The sequence below is a fragment of the Mercenaria mercenaria genome, chromosome 17, assembly GCF_021730395.1.
Source record: "Mercenaria mercenaria strain notata chromosome 17, MADL_Memer_1, whole genome shotgun sequence".
Taxonomy (NCBI): domain Eukaryota; kingdom Metazoa; phylum Mollusca; class Bivalvia; order Venerida; family Veneridae; genus Mercenaria; species Mercenaria mercenaria.
The window spans coordinates 64,345,912-64,366,768 of record NC_069377.1 but is presented as its reverse complement, the minus strand read 5'-3'; the positions used below and the strand labels follow the sequence as shown (position 1 = coordinate 64,366,768).

At 35.4% G+C, this 20,857-nt stretch overlaps 1 protein-coding gene across 1 annotated transcript in view; it reads right to left on the bottom strand.

Moving 5' to 3' along the window:
* The window catches only part of LOC123535667 (protein cycle-like), a 139,350-nt gene that overhangs the window by 106,146 nt on the left and 12,347 nt on the right, over window positions 1-20,857 (bottom strand). Inside the window, exon 2 of the mRNA XM_045318415.2 lies at window positions 19,329-19,392. The gene's annotated coding sequence lies outside the window, so the exon portion shown is untranslated. The remainder of the gene's footprint in view (window positions 1-19,328; window positions 19,393-20,857) is intronic.

Genomic DNA, 20,857 nt, shown 5'->3' with positions numbered 1-20,857 from the left:
TGTAAGAAAATTGAAGTAGCTATGCAACAAAGTTTTTGTTTTGGCTAAACAACATTTATAAAATGCTAAATTTTATCATGCACATATTTAAACAACAAATATGAACAATTCTTAAAAATGATTTTAAATACATATTATTGTCATTTTCTAACACTGATTTTACTCATTTATACACATCCAGGCAATCAAAACGCATCAAAATAAAGTTATTTCTCATAAAAAATAGCATAAGTGTTTAATATGAAGATGTAATAAAATGAATATTTTAGCTATTTAGACAGACACTATTGTGCTGAAAATGAGATTATTTTGGGCTAATTTTCAGAAAACATGTACATGTACTTTATGAAAATTTGAATTTTGAAACAATTTTGTGGAGTTTCTAAAGTATCACAAACAAGCTGTCGAAACAATTGAGTTAATATTAACACTTTATTCTATAGATCAAGAGACAGTCTCGAAGTTTAACAACAAAATAAATAGATGAATAAATAAGTAAATAAATAGATACTAGTAGATAGATACCAACCCAGATGTTTTTAATTTTTCATACACACATGAGCATTGTTATATCGCATAGGTAAAAATTAAAGATCTGGTGTGAATGAGTTGAAGATAGTTTAATCTTACATGTAAAAGAAAATATTTTAGTTCTTTTCTTTTCAATGATATAATCCACAATTCTACCAGTTTTGTTCAGGCAGTGTTGTGTGCTTTCTGTTTTGCATTTCGGTATGATACTTACACGTTATTTTTGTGCGGTAATTATGTACGTTTGTCTTTACTGAAGTGCATTTTTTATGACAATACCCGATCATTTATAATTTCAACTTTTTTCTGCACTCAAATGTTTAGAACCGAAACGCCTTTTCTAGCTCCATAGCTATGTTTTTATATTTATCTCTGTTAAGTTTTGACAGATTTAAATGAAATTCTTGCACAATGTTATAGTAATAAAACGTAATAATTATAATAAAGAGAATAAACTCATTTAGCCGTAAAATTGTTTGATCCCGCAGATAGCTATTTGCTGCGTAGCGACGAGCGAAAAATTATATACTTTTGGGTTGCATTATTTCAACTGTCATTTCTCAATGAATATTTGCTGATATCTATTTATTTATTTATTCATATTTTTTATGTTTTGATCATATAAAGAATCATACGTAATTTTCAGGCTTCGAGAAATCACAAATTATAACTCGAACGACGCTCGCTTTTACAGCTTTCTTCAACCAAAGCGTTTATTTTTTCACAACATCCAGTTTTATCTATGTTTTAAAAATGTTACGCAACAAAAAAATTGATTGTTCCAACTTGTTAGAAAGAACTAAAAGATTTTATTTAAGACCAATGAAATGTGACGACTGAATGCGTCATGTGGAATTCAGAGCTATTACTGTAAAGACGCATGTACGCGGCGTGCGGTTTCCAGATGTAGAAGCCTAGAAGCAGCACGCGGTATTCAGATAAAAATTGGCCGACGCATTAATGCGTCGCGCGGACAGAATGAGTTAACTCAGTAAAATCCACTGACAACCAACCAAGTTAGCTCAGTAAAATCCACTGATGGCCCATCTGGTTAACTCAGTAAAATTGCCTTACAGCCTGCCTGGTTAATTCAGTAAAAACCACTGATATTTCTCCTTTTAGCTCAGTAAGTCCACTGATGGCACACGAGATTAGCACAGCAAAATCCACAGATGGCCTGCCTGGTAACCTAAGTAAAATGCAAATATTACCCACTAGGTAAGCTCAATAAAATCCACCGATGGCCACTCCAGTCAGCTCAGCAAATCCACTTACCACCTGCTTGGTTAACACAGTAAAATACATTGATGGCCTGCCCAATTAACTTGGTAAAATACACTGATGGCCTTCCCAATTAACTTGGTAAAATACACTGATGGCCTGCCCAATTAACTTGGTAAAATACACTGATGGCCTGCCCAATTAACTCAGTAAAATACACTGATGGCCTGCCCAATTAACTTGGTAAAATACACTGATGGCCTGCCCAATTAACTTGGTAAAATACACTGATGGCCTGCCCAATTAACTCAGTAAAATACACTGATGGCCTGCCCAATTAACTCATTGAAATACACTGATGGCCTGCCCAATTAGCACAGTACAATACACTGATGGCCTGCCCAATTAACTTGGTAAAATACATTGATGGCCTGCCCAATTAACTCGGTAAAATACACGATGGCCTGCCCAATTAGCTCAGTAAAATACACTGATGGCCTGCCTAATTAACTCATTAAAATAAACTGACAACCTGCCTGGTTAGCTCAGTTTAAAAATCCACAGACGGCTCCGCCAGGTTAGGTCAGTAAATCTCTGACAACCCATCCCACCACAGGACAGTATGGTCAGGTAGATGGTAAAGATGTTGTTCATTTATCAAATATTTCTCCTAAACCTCATTAGGTTTGTACCACTAGTCACTTTCAGAGTGCTCCCTTTTTTTTGTGGATTTTTGAGAGAAATTATTTTCTACCTAAAATGAGTAGGTTAGTCCCTTAAAGTCTTTAAACTGTTTCAAGAAAGAAGGTCATTTTTTCTCTTTCATAAGCTTCAGAACGACACCTGGCTTTAGGGGTGAAACAGGTTTTGAAACTTTGGTAGGATTAGAATGTAGTACGCGGTCTGTTAACAAGAAGGATGAGAAATTCACAGTATTTTTAATTGTTATGAACTTTGGTCCATGAAAAAATTATTGAAATGAAATTTAACCAGATGCACCATACAATTGATTTCTGATCTCAATTTGACAGCAATTTGTTAATATGATCTCATATTTTACATGCCATGCTATTTATGAGCTATATAACCTTCTACATATGTGTCTTGGTATTTAGACAAAGGTTATTATAGATACTGATTTTATTACCTGTGGCCTCCATGGAGAGCAACAATAGTGTAGCACATGGGTGTTTTCACATGATTTTTAGCTCACCTGAGCACGAAGTGCTCAAAGGTGAGCTTTTGTGATCGCTCTGTGTCTGTTGTCGTCAATCGTCAGTTGTCCGTCCGTCGTCATCTTCGATATTGGGTCATCTGGGATCAAAAACTAGGTCACTAGGTCAAATCAAAGGAATGTTACCCTCAATAAAATTTTGAAAGAGTTCAATATTGGGTCATCTGGGATCAAAAACTAGGCCACCAGGTCAAATCAAAGGAAAAGCTTGTTAATACTCTAGAGGTCACAATTTTGACCCAATCTTAATGAAACTTGGTCAGAATGTTACCCTTGATAAAATCTTAGACGTTTTAGATATTGGTTCATCTGGGGTCAAAAACTAGGTCACCAGGTCAAATCAAAGGAAAAGCTTGTTAACACTGTAGAGGACACATTTATGATTGTATCTTCATGAAACTTGGTCAGAATGTTAATCTTAATGATCTCAAGGTCCAGTTTGAATCTGGGTCAAGTATATTCAAAAACTAGGTCACCAGGTCAAATCAAAGGAAAAGCTAGTTAACACTCTAGAGGCCACATTTATGACCATATCTTAATGAAACTTGGTCAGAATGTTAATCTTGATGATGTATAAGTCAAGTTTGAATCTGGGTCCGGTGGGGTCAAAAACTTGGTCACTAGGTCAATTCAAATGAAAAGCTTGTTAACACTCTAGAGGCCACATTTATGACTGTATTGTCATGAAACTTAGTCAGAATGTTAATCTTGATGATCTTTAGGTCAAGTTCGAATCTGGGTCATGTGGGGTCAAAAACTAGGTCACCAGGTCAAATCAAAGGAAAAGCTAGTCAACACTTTAGAGGCCACATTTATGACCATATCTTACTTGGTCAGAATGTTAATCTTGATGATCTTTAGGTCAATAGGTCAGGTGAGCGATACAGGGCCTTCATGGCCCTCTTGTTTACTGATATGCAATCGGCTTATTGCATTTATGGAACGCTCTTTTAACAATATAGCCGGGATAGACAGTTTTCAGTATGTATATAGTTTAGTAACAAAAAATGAAATCCCCTAACTCTGCAGATTTTTTTCTGAAAGAGCATAACATGCACCATGCACAGCTAGGGTTACAATCAAAGAAAAAGCACAGTTACCTATTGTTCCTATAGCCATAGTATGCAAAAGTGGGCTCCGACGCACAGACAAGGCCATATCTATATGCGCCCACCACTCATTGTGGGGTCACAACTATAAAATCCCAAACCAAAATACAAGCATGCAGCAAGCTTGTGAGAAGTTTGCCATAAGCTTGCGCAAGCTTACTGCAACCTTTTAAAGATTGCAGTCATGAAATATAATGCTTGCAGTTGCTCACATAGAAATTAAGTTTGCGGAGAAGTCTTGCTTTGCAAGCCTGCAATATGCATCCTGCGATCTTAATACTATTTAAGATTGCGACTAGCTGCGATCCTGTAACCTTTTTAAAACTCTTTTAGTTCACTGATACGTGTAAAAGGGAGGTAATATATTTAGCCAAATATTAAATTTCTTATGTCAAAATATGTTGTTTTAAAATATATTGTCCTTGATTTTTAAGTCTTTATCTACTGATCACTACAAATATTGTATCATGAAAGTGCAAAAGTTTTATGAACTGTGCAGTTTGTCAAATTAAAGGAAGTACATTTTATAATTAAATTTTTAGACTGTTATTTAAACTGTCTCACAAACCTAAATAAGGTTGAGGAAGATGGTGTTGCGAGAGACTCGCTAATGTTTTTGTCAATAATTATGAGCAAGCTTGTAAGATTACGCAAGCTTGCAATCTTGTTATGACTGTGTAAGCTTGCAATCTTATTATGATTGTGCAAACTTTCAAGGTCGCAATTAAGATTACTAGGGTTCCAATCGCAAGCATGTGCAACCTAACAAGCATGCAAGATTCTAAGTAGGTTGCAGGAAGCATGCGAATTAGTTTGCGCAAGCTTAAATAATGGTTACGATGGTTCCAATCGCAATCTTGCTGCACGCTAAAACAAGTTTGCTGCACACTTGTTAAGATTGGTACTGTAATCTTGCTGCGACCTTAATGCAAGCTTAATTAAGCTTGCCATTTTGGTTTGGGATGTAAGACAACTGTAACATGCAATAAAATGTAGGGTAATACATTCAAAATAGTCACATCTGACGCCACTTTGTCCTGCATGTATAATGAGAACTGCCCATACTAACTGGTCATCAAACTTGCACTTTATTTGTTAAGGTTTAGGTGTATTATCATCAAAACAGAAATATTTGATAAACGAACAACATCTTGACCAATAATCTACCTAACCATTACATGTTCTGCCATACTGTCCCGTAGGATGGAGACTTAAAATATTCTGAGAAAATTGTCCCCATTTAAAAATAAATGCCAATTGTAAAGAAATAAAAATAAACAATTGCTGAAAACTACATTCCACCTATAGATATACTGTTCATTAACTAAGGTGGATCAGGTATTCGGATTATCTCGGCTGATGATTTACGTAAGAAATAGGCACATAATGTAAGAAATTAACCGAGTTACGATCAAAGACTGCATAGTGTATTGGTAAGTGTGATTGCCCCTGATACATGGCATGCACGCAACCTGTGGGTTCGAACCCCAACAGAATTTCTTTTTATTGTATTATGAATTATAATTTAAAAAGTATGTATCATATTTTATTGCCTGGACTTTAATATTTACTGTTCTGAATTATTTTTCTTCATTTTTTCCCATTTTTTCTCTCAAAATTTATATCATATCAGAAATAAATATTATTTCAATTCACAAACAAGGTTAATCCTCAGATTCGCTGGCAGTGTCAGTTTCTGAATCGTCCCTTGAATCATCAACGTTAATAACGACTTTTGTGAAAAAAAGCTGGACATTATACAAAGTAGTTATCAAAAAAGAAAAAAAAGTCTTATCTTTCCGGGATTCGAACCCACACCTACACCTAATACATTGTATGCTACGTTCACCCTAACCTACTGTGCCAACGTGACAAGTTTAGTACGTCCGATTGGTTGGTGTCTTTTATGTATAAAATATGTATTCAGTAAACTATAGCAACCCTTTACTTGGATTAGTTCAATATTAACAGTACATTTACGCCCAAATGCACAACGCATATTTATAGTTATGTGTTGCATTTAATATTGCAAATGAATTAAAACTAACAGTTATGCAACAGATTTTTGAAACAGGTGTTTTAAAATGCATTTAACTTTCTAGAAGTGTGGCCTAGGCTTGCATTAAATTTTGTTTTGTAGAGAAATATACAATTGTTTTGCATGCTGTTAAATTTTCATGTCAAAATGTTTGAATTTTTTTCTCAAACAAGAGCTGTCTCCGTAGGATGACACATGCCCCCGATGGCACTTTGAATGAATAGTTATGGCTGATGTTAAGAGTTTAGGACCTTTGACCTATGGAGCTGGGTCTTGCGCGCGACACATCGTCTTACTGTGTCACACATTCATGCATAGTTATTTTAAAATCCATGCATGAATGACAAAGATATGGACCGGACATGCCCATCAATGCACTATCATGAAAAATGATCTTTAACGTCTAAGTGTGACCTTGACCTTTGAGTTACGGACCTGGGTCTTGCGCACTGCACGTCGTCTTACTGTGGTACACATTCATGCCAAGTTATTTGAAAATCCATCGATGACAAAGATATGGACCGGACACGCCCATCAATGCACTATCCTTTAACGTCTAAGTGTGACCTTGACCTTTGAGCTACGGACCTGGGTCTTGCGCACTGCACGTCGTCTTACTGTGGTACAAATTCATGCCAAGTTATTTGAAAATCCATCCATCTATGACAAAGATATGGACCGGACACGCCCATCAATGCACTATCCTTTAACGTCTAAGTGTGACCTTGACCTTTGAGCTACGGACCTGGGTCTTGTGCACTGCACGTCGTCTTACTGTGGTACACATTCATGCCAAGTTATTTGAAAATCCATCCATCGATGACAAAGATATGGACCGGACACGCCCATCAATGCACTACCCTTTAACGTCTAAGTGTGACCTTGACCTTTGAGCTACAGACCTGGGTCTTGCGCACTGCACGTAGTCTTACTGTGGTACACATTCATGCCAAGTTATTTGAAAATCCATCCATCGATGACAAAGATATGGACCGGACACGAAAATTGCGGACGGACCGACAGACTGACAGACCGACAGACAGACAGACGGTTCAAAAACTATATGGCCACCTTCGGGGGCATAAAAATGTAAGGCAAAGTTAACCCTGTCATTTGAGATTCATTAACGCTGCATGTTACTTGAAATTCAAGCATTATCACTGTCCTTTGATATGAGTGTCAATGCTCTGTAGAAGGCCCTAAACTTTAACAGGAAAACAAAAAATGTTTGTTTTATATATTGACTTTAACAGCACCATTTTTAGATAAAAGATGGTTCTCATTTTTCAACTGTTCTTCATCACTTAACATTAAAACATTCTGCAACAGAACTGATTTGCTCTATAGAAGTAACTGCGGCATCTCCCCTATAAGACTACACATTTCAGACTCACTTTCTTCTCTCAAATGGTCATGGAGAACCTATGCCATGCCTGGAAACTTTGTCATTTGCTCTTCCTACAAAGCAACAGTTACTTTTAGCTTACCTAAAATCTTGGATTCAGGATAAGCTACTGTTAAAGCACATATTTCTGCTGGGTCAAAATTTCGTTAATTTGAAATTTTGCGAATGTTCGCGAGGTTTAATCTTCGCGAAATTGTAAAAATAGTATCCTACATGAATTTGAATTACATTAATGGTAAATATTTATGTGAGGATTAATTTTCGCCAAATGAAAGGCCTCGTGAATATAGCGAAAATTAAACCATCATGAAAATTTCTGCTTTTACAGTATAAGTATAGGCTGATGGTCCTGCGTCTGTTGTCAACAATTTATCAAAACAATTTTTCCAGTGGTTAGAATTACACCAAACTTGGTCTGTAGAATCCTTGCAAGGTCTCCTCTAAAATTTATTAAAAGAGGAGCACATGGCCCCTGTTAGGGGCCAATAGTGCGAATAATAGAAAAAAACAACTTTAAAAATCTTCTCATGAACCATTCGATAGATCTTCCTCAAACATGGTCTGTAAGATCATTGGAAGGTCCTCTCTCAGGTTTGTTCATATAATTATGGGCACTTGACCCCTAAGTTTGAGCTAAAATTAGAAAAATCTTCAACAACTTCTTCTAATGAACTGATTGATGGATTTCTGTCAAACTTGGTACATAGAATCATTTTAAAGTCCTCCCTCAAATTTGTTTAAAGTGGGTCACTGACCTGTTTTATGTTTCTGAAAGTTTTATTTAAAATATTACCAGTCACGATTCACTGTGTCATTTAATTGTATATTCAAGGTCAAATAGACAAGGTCAAGTGAGCAACATTAAGGGCCATTTTGGCCCTTTTGGTATCACTTTAACTCAGTATATTACAGCTGTACTTCAGTATTAGTTCACATCCTCAAGAATATGGTATACATATATAATTTCTTAGAAATAACTGACAAAAGAAAATCTAAATGGATTTACTATAAAATCAATATGTGTGGCAAATTTTAAAATCTAGGCATGATCTGAATTCCATAAAATGTATCAAATCTCATTTAGTTTCATCATCTACAAATTTCTGTCCCCATCAATGAAAGCCTTCAAGTTGACTGAAAAATTTATTTACTTAACACAAGAGTCATGACTGCCTCGGTTCGGTCTTCTGAGTTTTACAGATTCCTTTAACAATTAAGGTGATGGGTCATGCATGGTAAGTATCTGTGAAATTATTTTGGGCCAGGGATTTCTAACAAGCAGATGGTTTCCCACTATATACATATTGGGAAAAGTGACATCCTGTGGCACTGTATGCCATTTTTTTGATAAATCGAAATAATTTTTACTATCTTGGTAGAAGGTCAAAGACCATTTGTATGAAATGATTTAAAAATCGGGGATGGGGTTAAAACTGACCAGGAGACCTTCAATGTTTCCACTATATACATATAGGGAAAAGTGACCTTGCCCTCAGCACCATATCCATTGACGAATAAGAATAATTTGAACAGTCTTCATAAAGGGTCGCTATAGGAACATTTGTGTGAAATAATATTTTAAAATTTGGCCAACTGTTTCTGACAAGAAGATTTTTAAAGTTTCCAATTATAATATTACATATAGGGAAAACTGACAACCCTTCTGGCTAGCATGTTTTGGAAAAATTGAAATAATTTTAACAGTCATGGTAGGGGGTCACACTGTGACCATTTGTGTGAATTATTTTAAAATCAGGCCAGCAGTTCCATACAAGAATTTTTTTAAAGTTTCCACTTTCAAACATACAAGAAAAGTGACCTCGCACTGTTTTTTGAAAAATCAAAATAATACTTATAATCTTGGTAGAAGGTCACATAAAGGACCATTTGTGTGAAATTATTTTAAAATCGGGCTAGCTCTTTCTGACCAGGAGATCTTTTAAAGTTACCACTATAAGTGACCCTCTAGTGGCCTGGTTTCATACTGACGAATAAGAATACATAAAAAGGTCACCAAAGGAACAATTGTTAGAGACTTACCTTAAGCCCTCTTTATACAAGGGAAACAATCTGTTACTAAAGTGAAATAGTTGAGTGAATACCGTTCTATCTATATTAAATCAATGCAATGGAAAAGTAAGCTATCTATATTAAATGCTATGCAGGATAGCACAGTCATGCAACTAACAGTCCTGAAATTGTTTTCTTTGATTTTCTCATATTTCTATATATTTTTCCTATACTCTGATGGTATGGGTAGCAGAGATTGTTCTCTTTCCAGCAGTAGCTTTTTCAACATATTGTACCTTGTGAAATTCTGTGAGTTTTGACTTTTTCAAAACTAGATGCCCACGAGCAACATGTCGAGCCCGCGAGCTGTCAAAAGGACTAGCAGTTGCACATGACACCCTGTCTCATTGAGGCAAACATTTATGCCAAATAAAAAATGATTGCAAAAAGTTACAATATAAGTTATTTATAGTAACAACAAAGGGAAGTAAATCTTTAAAAAAATCTAAGTCCACATAAAAATCCTTACCAGTAGAGACAGGTCAAAATACACCTCAAAATTGGATGTAACATGCATATTGTACTACAGAAAAGTGGTCTTGATTTTTCCCTACGACCAGTAATAAAAAAGTTACAATATAAGCTATTTATAGTAACAACAAAGGGAAGTAATTCTAGGTTCTTGCACATGACACTCCGTCTCATGATGGTGAACAACTGTGCCAAGTAACATCAAAATCCCTCCATGCATGAAAAAGAAATGCTCCGGACAGTCATTATTGAATTTAACCTTTGACCTCAAAGTGTGACCTTGACCTTTGAGAAAGGAACCTGCGGTTTGCGCATGACATTCCGTCTCATTGAGGTTAACATTCATGCCAAATATAAACGAGATTGCTCCATGCATGTCAAAGTTATGGTCCAGACAAACAAATCCGGACGGACGCACACACACACATACACCGAACAGCCATTTGGACAACTATGTCTTCACTTTCGCAAGCAGGCTTGACAAAAATCGTCTGTTTGTTGACAAATTTCACCACAAAAAATGTCACAATTTCCCCAGGGCAGTAATTGACTTGATTTTTACATAGTTTCCTTTTCAGACTGTAGTAATTATGCATGTTTTTTTGTGGCCTAGAGGTAAAAAGTGCAAGATCTGCATGAGGTGTTAAGTCAATAGTAACCTAAGCCTTAGTATACAATGAAGTCATAGCGGAGTTGTCTCCATTTTTTTCAAAATGTTTTTACCCAGGACCACTTTTTTCAGATCAAATAACTCTTTTTCAGAATATGATATTTTAATTATTTTTTCAGACTATATACTTTGATGCAGTTAACTACAAATATATCTAAAATAGGTAGTGCCTACTTGAAGTTTGTTTTTTTAGTTCCACTGACTACATTTGAGCCGTGCCATGAGAAAACCAACATAGTGGGTTTGCGACCAGCATGGATCCAGACCAGCCTGCGCATCCGCGCAGTCTGGTCAGGCTCCATGCTGTTCGCTTTTAAAGCCTATTGGAATTGGAGAAACTGTTAGCGAACAGCATGGATCCTGACCAGACTGCGCGGATGCGCAGGCTGGTCTGGATCCATGCTGGTCGCAAAGCCACTATGTTGGTTTTCTCATGGCATGGCTCATTTGTGTAAAATTATTTTAAGACTGGGCTTGCTGTTTCTGACAAGATTTTTTTAAGTTTGAAATATATACATGTTTTGTTGACAAACTGAAATAATTTAAATGTTCTTGGTAAAGGGTCATACAAGTACCATATAAATTAAGTAAAATTATTTTAAAATCGGGCCAGCAGTTTCATACAAGAAGATTTTTAAGGATTCCACTATATATACAAATAGGGAAATGTAACAAAACCTTGCGGCAGCTATGATTTTTGACAAATCAAAATAATTTTCAAAATCTTGGTAAAGGGTCACACAAGGACCATTTGTATGAAAACATTTTAGAATTAGGCCAGGTCAGTTTCTGATGAGGAGATCTCTAAAGTTTCAACTATATACATATAGGGGAAAATGACACAGCCTTATGGCAGTCATGTTTTCTGAAAAATTAAAATCATTTGAAAAATCTTGGTAGAGGATCACACAAGGACCATTTGTATGAAATTATTTCCAAACTCAAATGGACTGGTGGTTTAGGAGAAGATGTTGTTTGAAGATTTTTTTTGCCCCTATTTGTGACCAAGTGGAATGGTTTGAATAAATTTTATTTGTGTTTAAGATAACTGACAAGGGTTTTGTTCAGTGTCCTACTGACACAGTTTAGGGTGCTGACACTCTCGTTATTATTTCAGACACCAGTGAGAGTCTGGGTATAACAACAAGCCAAGGCTTTTCACAACATGATCTAATTTGACGTGATTCTTGAGTACTATATTTGAAAACAACTGATATTGCATCATGACCTTACGTAATATCACTGATACTACGTAATGACCTATGGGGATTATAACTACTGATACTATGTAAAGTCCTATGGGGATAATACCAATACTACGTAACTACCTATGGGGCCACAAATCTGAACTATTTAATGCCTTTAAAAACCTGCCATTTTCAAAATAATTTATGCTATTAACTTAATATCTTTGTTCTGATGCATTCGCAATAACTTCCCAAGTCTGAAATTTCATAACACTAGGTTCAACATCATTGTCAAGGTTCGTAAAATTGTTTATTACCATTTTTTTACAAATGGCATTCTTTTTAAGGGGGGACAACTTTATGGAATATTGGTAACCAGGTATATTTTAAGTTCAAGTAGTATGGAATACTATGGCACATTATCCGTTCGTTTGCTCCAAAACCCCCAAGGACACTTTTTCCCCAATAAAAAGGTGGGCTTAGTAACCCTCAGTTGAAGTGGTAGATTTGAAATTGTCCAACCCCTAGTGCTTAATATCTGAAACTACAGCAAGTATATAAATGTGCCCTTACATTAAAAAATTTATACATTTTAAACATGTTAAACAAATAACTTTTGAATTGTGAATGCAGCTACACAAAACTGTTAGTTTATATATTTATTCAAGTTAAATTCCTTTGATGAGAATTCTACATCTAATGTTTGTATCGAAAAATAAAACTATTGTAGTGAAATATATGCACTGGGTTCTACATCATGTTTAAAACCAATGGGTTTATTTACCTTTCTGATAGGTGCCATGTTCGTTCATGTTAAATGTCACTTTTATTTTAAATATTCATTTGAAAAGTGAAAATTATATCCCCAAAAATGTATTAACACAATGGTACAGCAAGAATACAGAACATACTTGCAAAATTGATAAATACAAGGAAACTAGTTATGTATTTATATAACATCTTAGTGCATGCATACTTACTACTTATCATATATATATATAGGTCAAGTTCATGACTAGATATTAAACAAATATTCTACAGTTATAGTAAGCTGTTGGACTCTAAATGACCTTCCAAAGGAAGCAATTTACCAATTAAAGGTGGTTGTTCAGACTTTGGTAAAGTAATGTATTTGTTTAAAACTTTAGCCCAAATTGTGGTCACTCAAAGCCAAAAAAATAGTTGTGTTTCTGGTGGCATATGGCCAAAAAAGTAGCTTTTTTTCATTATTAGAGATCTAGAAAATAAAGTATTAAGTGTTCAACAGTTTAATTCTTTAATATATTACAACTGAATATACACCACATTTCTGTTTGTGGTTATATTAGTTCTTTCGTTTTCCATTACAGCTGTTGTAAGTGTACTCAAATTTTGTCTTGCAGGTTCTAAACTTGTCCTTCTTTCTAAATGTAGATCCTGTATTGAAATGTATAAGTTGACATTGTCAAGTTGCAGAACTAAAACTTATCAAACAGAATAAAATGACACTTGTCAAACAGAAAAACATGCACACAAACTGGCAATTATTATAATTACTTGGTCAGGTAAACATAATTGGTATTGTGTGTAAAAAGTAACATGATGCTAAAATTGAAGTTTTAAGCAAAGAAAAAGACATTCAGTCATACTGAATCACCCTCTTTTCTGGAACAGACTGTGATCTAGAGAACCAGAACCATTTCTCTATCCATTTCCATACTAGAAGTCTAATGTCCAATGCCATCTACCAAAAATTATTTTTCATTATTCATTTAAACGGTTTTAGACCTTAAAAATCCTCATATTCACGTATTTAGTCTGATATGTGATCAAAATACAGCCTTAGTTGCATCCTGCTTGGTATCAAGTTCTAGGTGTATCACCAAGTATAGTTTAGAAAACATTACTTGTGTAAAAAGTCACGTACAGCAACCTCCATGTTTCCAACCAGTCGGTACATAATATTTCATAAGCTTGCAATAAGCTTAGACAGTCATAAACCATCAATCACTGTATAACTGACGCCTTTGCGAAGAAGCCACACATATCAGGAAATGAAAAGAAGAAGCAAATACACTAATGCATGAAGTCATTACCAAGACGTTTTGGGTAGTATAATATATAGCGCCGCAGTTTTGTTTGATTTTGAAGTCAAAACATCACCAATGTCCATATACTGTTGCCTATAGTCATTCATTTATCTAAGCTAAAAATAATTTACAGTCAGCTGTATAAATTTAATAAACATACTCTATGAAGTCAAGAACTATTGCAATATATTCATAAAAGATTTGCATTTTGACAATTACATATTTAGTCAAAATTTATAAGAAAAGCAAGTTTGTAAAATTATTATTATTACCTCCCTTTGCAACCAAGATAGATTCTGAATGCTACAGGCTGTTTAAAAAGTTGTCTTTTATATTAGGTTCAGATTGCTGAAGGATTGAAATATCTATGAACTGCTACATCAAAAGAAATCCAAATTTTAAAGACTTTCATACTAAATGGGGGTATTTACAAACTTTCATAACAAGAGCTGTCTGATGACAGCGCGCTCGACTATTCGAAGAATTGATTGAAGAATGGGGTCAAAATATTTCCACGGATATTCAGACAAAAGAAATAAATAGATTAGACAAACAATGATCCTGTATTACTTTGATTTCGATAAGTCTTGCACTAAATGGCAATACATAAGCCAATTTCAAAGTCCAAAAAGGGCCATAATTCAGTCAAAATAGTTATGTACTCTTGCCTACAGATGTAAATCATAATGATAAGTAAGTGTTCAAAGTTTAAAAGCCATATGTCAAATAGTTTTGACAAAACATGGACTTGTATGAAAACAGAACCAATTTCAAAGTCCAAAAAGGGCCATAATTCGGCCAAAATAGATGACAGAGTTAAATATGTTCTCTTTCCTACAGATAGAGACTATTATACTAAACAAGTGATAAAAGTTTCAAAGCCATATGTCAAACACTTTACAAACAAGAGGACCATGATGGTCCTGAATCGCTCACCTATCCCCACATGACCCAGTGTTGAACTGAGTATGACGTCGTTATTTCTATTATTTGACAAAGTGACCTAGTTTTTCAGCACATGTGACCTAGATATCATCAAGATAAAAAATTCTGACCAATTTTCATGAAGATCCATTGAAAAATATGGCCTCTAGAGAGGTCACAAGGTTTTTCTATTATTTGACCTAATGACCTAGTTTTTGAAGGCACGTGACCCACTTTTAAACTTGACCTAGATATCATCAAGGTGAACATTCTCACCAATTTTCATGAAGATCTCGTGAAAAATATGGCCTCTAGAGAGGTCACAAGGTTTTTCTATTTTTTCGACCTACTGACCTAGTTTTTGACGGCACATGACCCAGTTACGAACCTGACCTAGATATCATCAAGCTGAACAGTCTCACCAATTTTCATGAAGATCCATAGAGAAATATGGCCTCTAGAGAGGTCACAAGGTTTTTCTATTTTTAGACTTACTGACCTAGTTTTTGATCCCACGTGACCCAGTTTCAAACCTGACCTAGATATCATCAAGATGAACCCTCTGACCAATATTCATGAAGATCTCATGAAAAATATGGCCTCTAGAGAGGTCACAAGGTTTTTCTATTTTTAGATCTACTGACCTAGTTTTTAAACCCCACGTGACCCAGTTTCGAACTTGATCTAGTATCATCAAGGTTAACATTCTGACCAATTTTCATGAAGATCCATTGAAAAATATGGCCTCTAGAGAGGTCACAAGGTTTTTCTATTTTTAGACCTACTGACCTAGTTTTTGACCGCACGTGACCCAGTTTCGAGCTTGACCTAGATATCATCAAGGTGAACATTCTGACCAATTTTCATGAAGATCCATTGAGAAATATGGCCTCTAGAGAGGTCACAAGGTTTTTCTATTTTTAGACCTACTGACCTAGTTTTTGATCCCACATGACCCAGTATCGAACTTGACCTAGATATCATCAAGGTGAACATTCTGACCAATATTCATGAAGATCTCATGAAAAATATGGCCTCTAGAGAGGTCACAAGGTTTTTCTATTTTTAGATCTACTGACCTAGTTTTTATCCCCACGTGACCCAGTTTCGAACCTGACCTAGATATCATCAAGCTGAACATTCTGACCAATTTTCATGAAGATCCATTGAGAAATATGGCCTCTAGAGAGGTCACAAGGTTTTTCTATTTTTAGACCTAATGACCTAGTTTTTGACCCCACATGACCCAGTTTCAAACTTGACCTAGATATCATCAAGGTGAACATTCTGACCAATATTCATGAAGATCTCATGAAAAATATGGCCTCTAGAGAGGTCACAAGGTTTTTCTATTTTTAGACCTACTGACCTAGTTTTTGACCCCATGTGACCCAGTTTCAAACTTGACCTAGATATCATCAAGGTGAACATTCTGACCAATATTCATGAAGATCTCATGAAAAATATGGCCTCTAGAGAGGTCACAAGGTTTTTCTATTTTTAGACCTACTGACCTAGTTTTTGACGGCACGTGACCCAGTTTCGAACTTGACCTAGATATCATCAAGGTGAATATTCTGACCAATTTTCATGAAGATCTTGTGAAATATATGGCCTCTAGAGAGGTCACAAGGTTTTTCTATTTTTAGACCTACTGACCTAGTTTTTGACGGCACATGACCCAGTTTCGAACTTGACCTAGATATCATCAAGGTGAACATTCTGACCAATTTTCATAAAGATCCCATGAAAAATGTGACCTCTAGAGTGGTCACAAGCAAAAGTTTACGGACGGACGGACGCACGCACGGACGGACGGACGACGGACGCCGCGCGATCACAAAAGCTCACCTTGTCACTTTGTGACAGGTGAGCTAAAAATATGAACTGGTACGAAAAACTTAACCAAGATTTCTAAGTCAAAAGGGGCTATGATTCAGCCAAAATTTTTGATGGAGTTATGTGCTCTTGCCTATAACTGGACATGGTGATGGTAATCAAGTGTTGAAAGTTTCAAAGCTTTATCTCAAAAGACTTAGTCTAAATATGAACTGGTACGAAAAACTTAACCAAGATTTCTAAGTCGAAAGGGGCCATAATTCAGCCAAAATCCCTGATGGAGTTATGTACTCTTGCCTATAACTGGAAATGGTGATGGTAAACAAGTGTTGAAAGTTTCAAAGCTTTATCTTAAAAGACTTTGTCAAAATATGAACTGGTACGAAAAACTTAACCATGATTTCTAAGTCAAAAGGGGCCATAATTCAGCCAAAATCCTTGATGGAGTTACGTGCTCTTGCCTTTAACTGGCCATGATGATGGTAAACAAGTGTTGCAAGTTTCAAAGCTTTATCTCAAAAGACTTTGTCAAAATGTGGACTGGTACGAAAAACTTAACCAAGGTGTGACGCCGACGCCGTGGTGAGTAGGATAGCTCTACTTATTCTTCGAATAGTTGAGCTAAAAAGTGATAAAACATACATTTCTAATACAGTTCTAACTCTATCAGCATACATACAGGCAAGCTCTAGCAAAAAGCAAGGACTTTTCAAGGACATAATAAGCTTCTTTACGAAAGGGAGAATACTGGCAAGAGAACAGTCCCCGGACAGTAGTAATCACCGTCCACTCTCCCTAAATGTTTTATTTTCACATTTTGTTTACTGGTGATTGTTTATCATCAAACAGATGCATGTTTTCTTGACAACTGTTCAGTTTGTTCTTTGTATAGGTATATGTATAACTTAAAAAATTCTAAGACTCACAACATAAGTAGGTTTTTATTAGGGATGGCAACGAATATTCGAATATTCGTTCATGACACGAATATTCGAATACTGTTTCACTATTCGAATATTCGGAAAAAATAAAAGATCATAAGAAATAAATAAAAAAAACAAATAAAAGAACCAGTATGTTCGTCTATCTAATTTACCAAAAATGCTTTCATATACGCACAAAAATGGTTTCTGTCGCTGTCAGACGTGTCACTTTGTATATTAGCGTGCCGAGATTGTACATCGCTATGGTGATGACATCGTACCCTGTAGCAAGTACTAATTGCTTACCTTTAGAAATTTTATTGGTCCCCAATTGATGTAAATCCGTAAACCCGCTGCAAATCGCCTTGTTTTCGGTAGGTGCGAACCGCATGTAATTAAAAATCATCAGAAAGCACTTGAACTTATGACTCGGATTTCAATCAAAGTCGATTTAAGATGTATTTGAGTAAAGAAAATTGCCGAAAAGTGTTGAAAACATGTCAAATGTGATGAATATTATCTTTATGATCATCCTCTTGATAATAAATGCATTTCGTATGAAAAAGAGTAAAATCTACTCAATATTCAGACAAAGGGTAAAGTTAAGCAAAATATATCTTTTATTAGACTCCCCCACCCCAAGAGTCTTAATTTTACACCTCGTTTAATTGAAAATATTGTTCATGCTATTACGTTCATCTACTGTCAAAATGCAAGCAATGTCGCCTGTCTTTTTAAAGTATTTCACGTGATCATCCGATAGGAAGTCGACTACGTGTAATATGTGTGGAGAGAACCTTACTTACGGGAGGGCTACATCCATGTAAAAATAAGTAAAACCTATATAAATTATATTATGTAAATGAAGGCAAATAACAAATATTTTATGTTCAACAGATGAACAAGCGATGAGAACGATTAGTCAATCTTAATTCGTCAATGGCTGAATTATTTCCGGTGTAAACGAAAGTAGAATTAATGCAGGTCGCTGTTTAGCAATTCATAAGATTTTGAGTTGATTTGTTGATCATTTGATGACCGAATATTCGAATATTCGTTCGGAAGGTTGACCGAATATTCGAATACCAAAATTGCTATTCGTTGCCATCCCTAGTTTTTATATTATCACTGAGCATGCATAAAAGATGCCTGTCCAGGGCCAGAGGCATTTGTAATAGCAGGATTTTGCATTAGTCAGACTCGCAAACAACATTATCATTACGTAATGAGTACTGGTATTTTCTGTCTATACGTCTAGGTCTCGATTTATATACATGAGAAAAACAAGTGGACGGCCATTACTGATGACAGTGTTTAAAATGTGACGATTTATGTACCCCTTATTGGGCCCCTTGAATGTGCATGAAAGCGACGTCATTTCTCAGAAGACTCCTTAGCTCTAGCAGTCACTACAAGGGACCAAGTTCCCTCATCTGAATAAAGTTGGGAGAGGACTACAGGATGCTACTGACCAAGGGTTTACTGTTACACAATATGTTTGTATAAACAGTTGACAGTGGATGATGGAATAAGGCCGATGAACACCAGACCACTGGACCATTCGCCTATGAAAAGTAGTAGCTCAACCCAAACCTTTGGTTCAGGTGAGCTAAAAATTCCATAGTTTCACTACTTACCACAGACTGAATGTTACTTTGTTGTACATTTCCCAGTAGAGGCTGCAATCCAGCAAAACATCACCTACAACACAAACAAGCTGTGAAACATACAATCCTCCATCCAGTAAGCTGTTTTTGCTGTACTGCGTGTTTCCATACATTCTACATTTACAGTATAGTGATCTTATTTTTGTACAGAAAATTTTATGTCACCATTTGGCGAGGACATCAGCCAGTAACAAGCAGAGGTCTGGTATTAATTGCGTCAAAGTCTCCAAAATAAAAAAGTTCATTTATAATCAACAAATTTCTGTCTTTAAAATCCCCTTATAAATAAGGAAGCGGGACAAAAATAAGAGCCACATTATTATGAAATTTAAAGGTGCAAAATAAAGACAAATGAATAGACATAAATCTTAAAAAAAGACTAAACATTTTGTTATAGTACTAAACATTATGATAGCCATGCAATATTCCCTTGAAATCAACACAAGAACAAAGAAACAAATGATTGTTTCTGTATTTTCTTAGACTGACATGGGTGGTCATTTTGTCCTACTTTCATGTTTATCGTTTTTCCATAATTGGTCGGAAATTCTCTGGGATCACGTGATTTTAAAATTGTTTCAAACGAATATCCGTTTAAAGACACGCGACAAAATAACTGTATTTCCATGATGGTAATTATACATGACTTGCACGAAAAATATGAAATATACAAAATTTATGTATAAAATTGACAGTGACATATATTAGGCCAAGACAATGTGTTTAATGTCTAAAATCTTATTAAATTAATGTAGCCATATGTACATAAATCAGTGTATTAAGGTAAATTTCAATCACATTTTGTTTCGGCAGTGTAAGACAGTTATTCATTTATATTCTTAAAACTATACTGATAAGAGATTAACTGAAAAAGTTTGCAGACGAAGTTGTAAAAACACTTTTATTCGGGAAGGGCCTGAATTGTCCTCCAACAAACTTGTAGTATAGCTGTTTATCACCTGTATTATAAGAATGATTTTCATGAAGGTTTTGTGAGTTACAAAACTGTTGAATTCCATGTGCTCAATTTGTAAAAATCACGTTATCGTTTAGGCATATAATATATTTTGCATCTATTTATAAATTATAGCCTCGTTTCGGAGGATTCTTCCGAAAAAATCCTAAGATGCTCGACGGTTCGTAAGCAGTCGAAAACATACTTTCGGTTTGACATAGGCAACATTTTTTGTTTATTTGTTAGTTATTCTTGAACATATTCATGACTATCTGGTCAGATCTGATGCAGTGAGCCATATTTTCAGTAAATAGGAAGTCTCAGCTACAAACTCTGGTTTTCATATAATACTCGTTCGGGTTTTAGTAATGGACCTTTAACTATAATGAACTAGAAAATGCTTTTGTAAAAAAGCGCATGTCTCCCCCAATGCAAAGTCCTGTAGGCAAGAAGTCAATAGGGGTCAGGAGCGAAAGTCAAAGACACTGATGGTTGGCTGCAATAGGGATCATCTACTTGGCATGTCCAGTCATCCCACTAAATT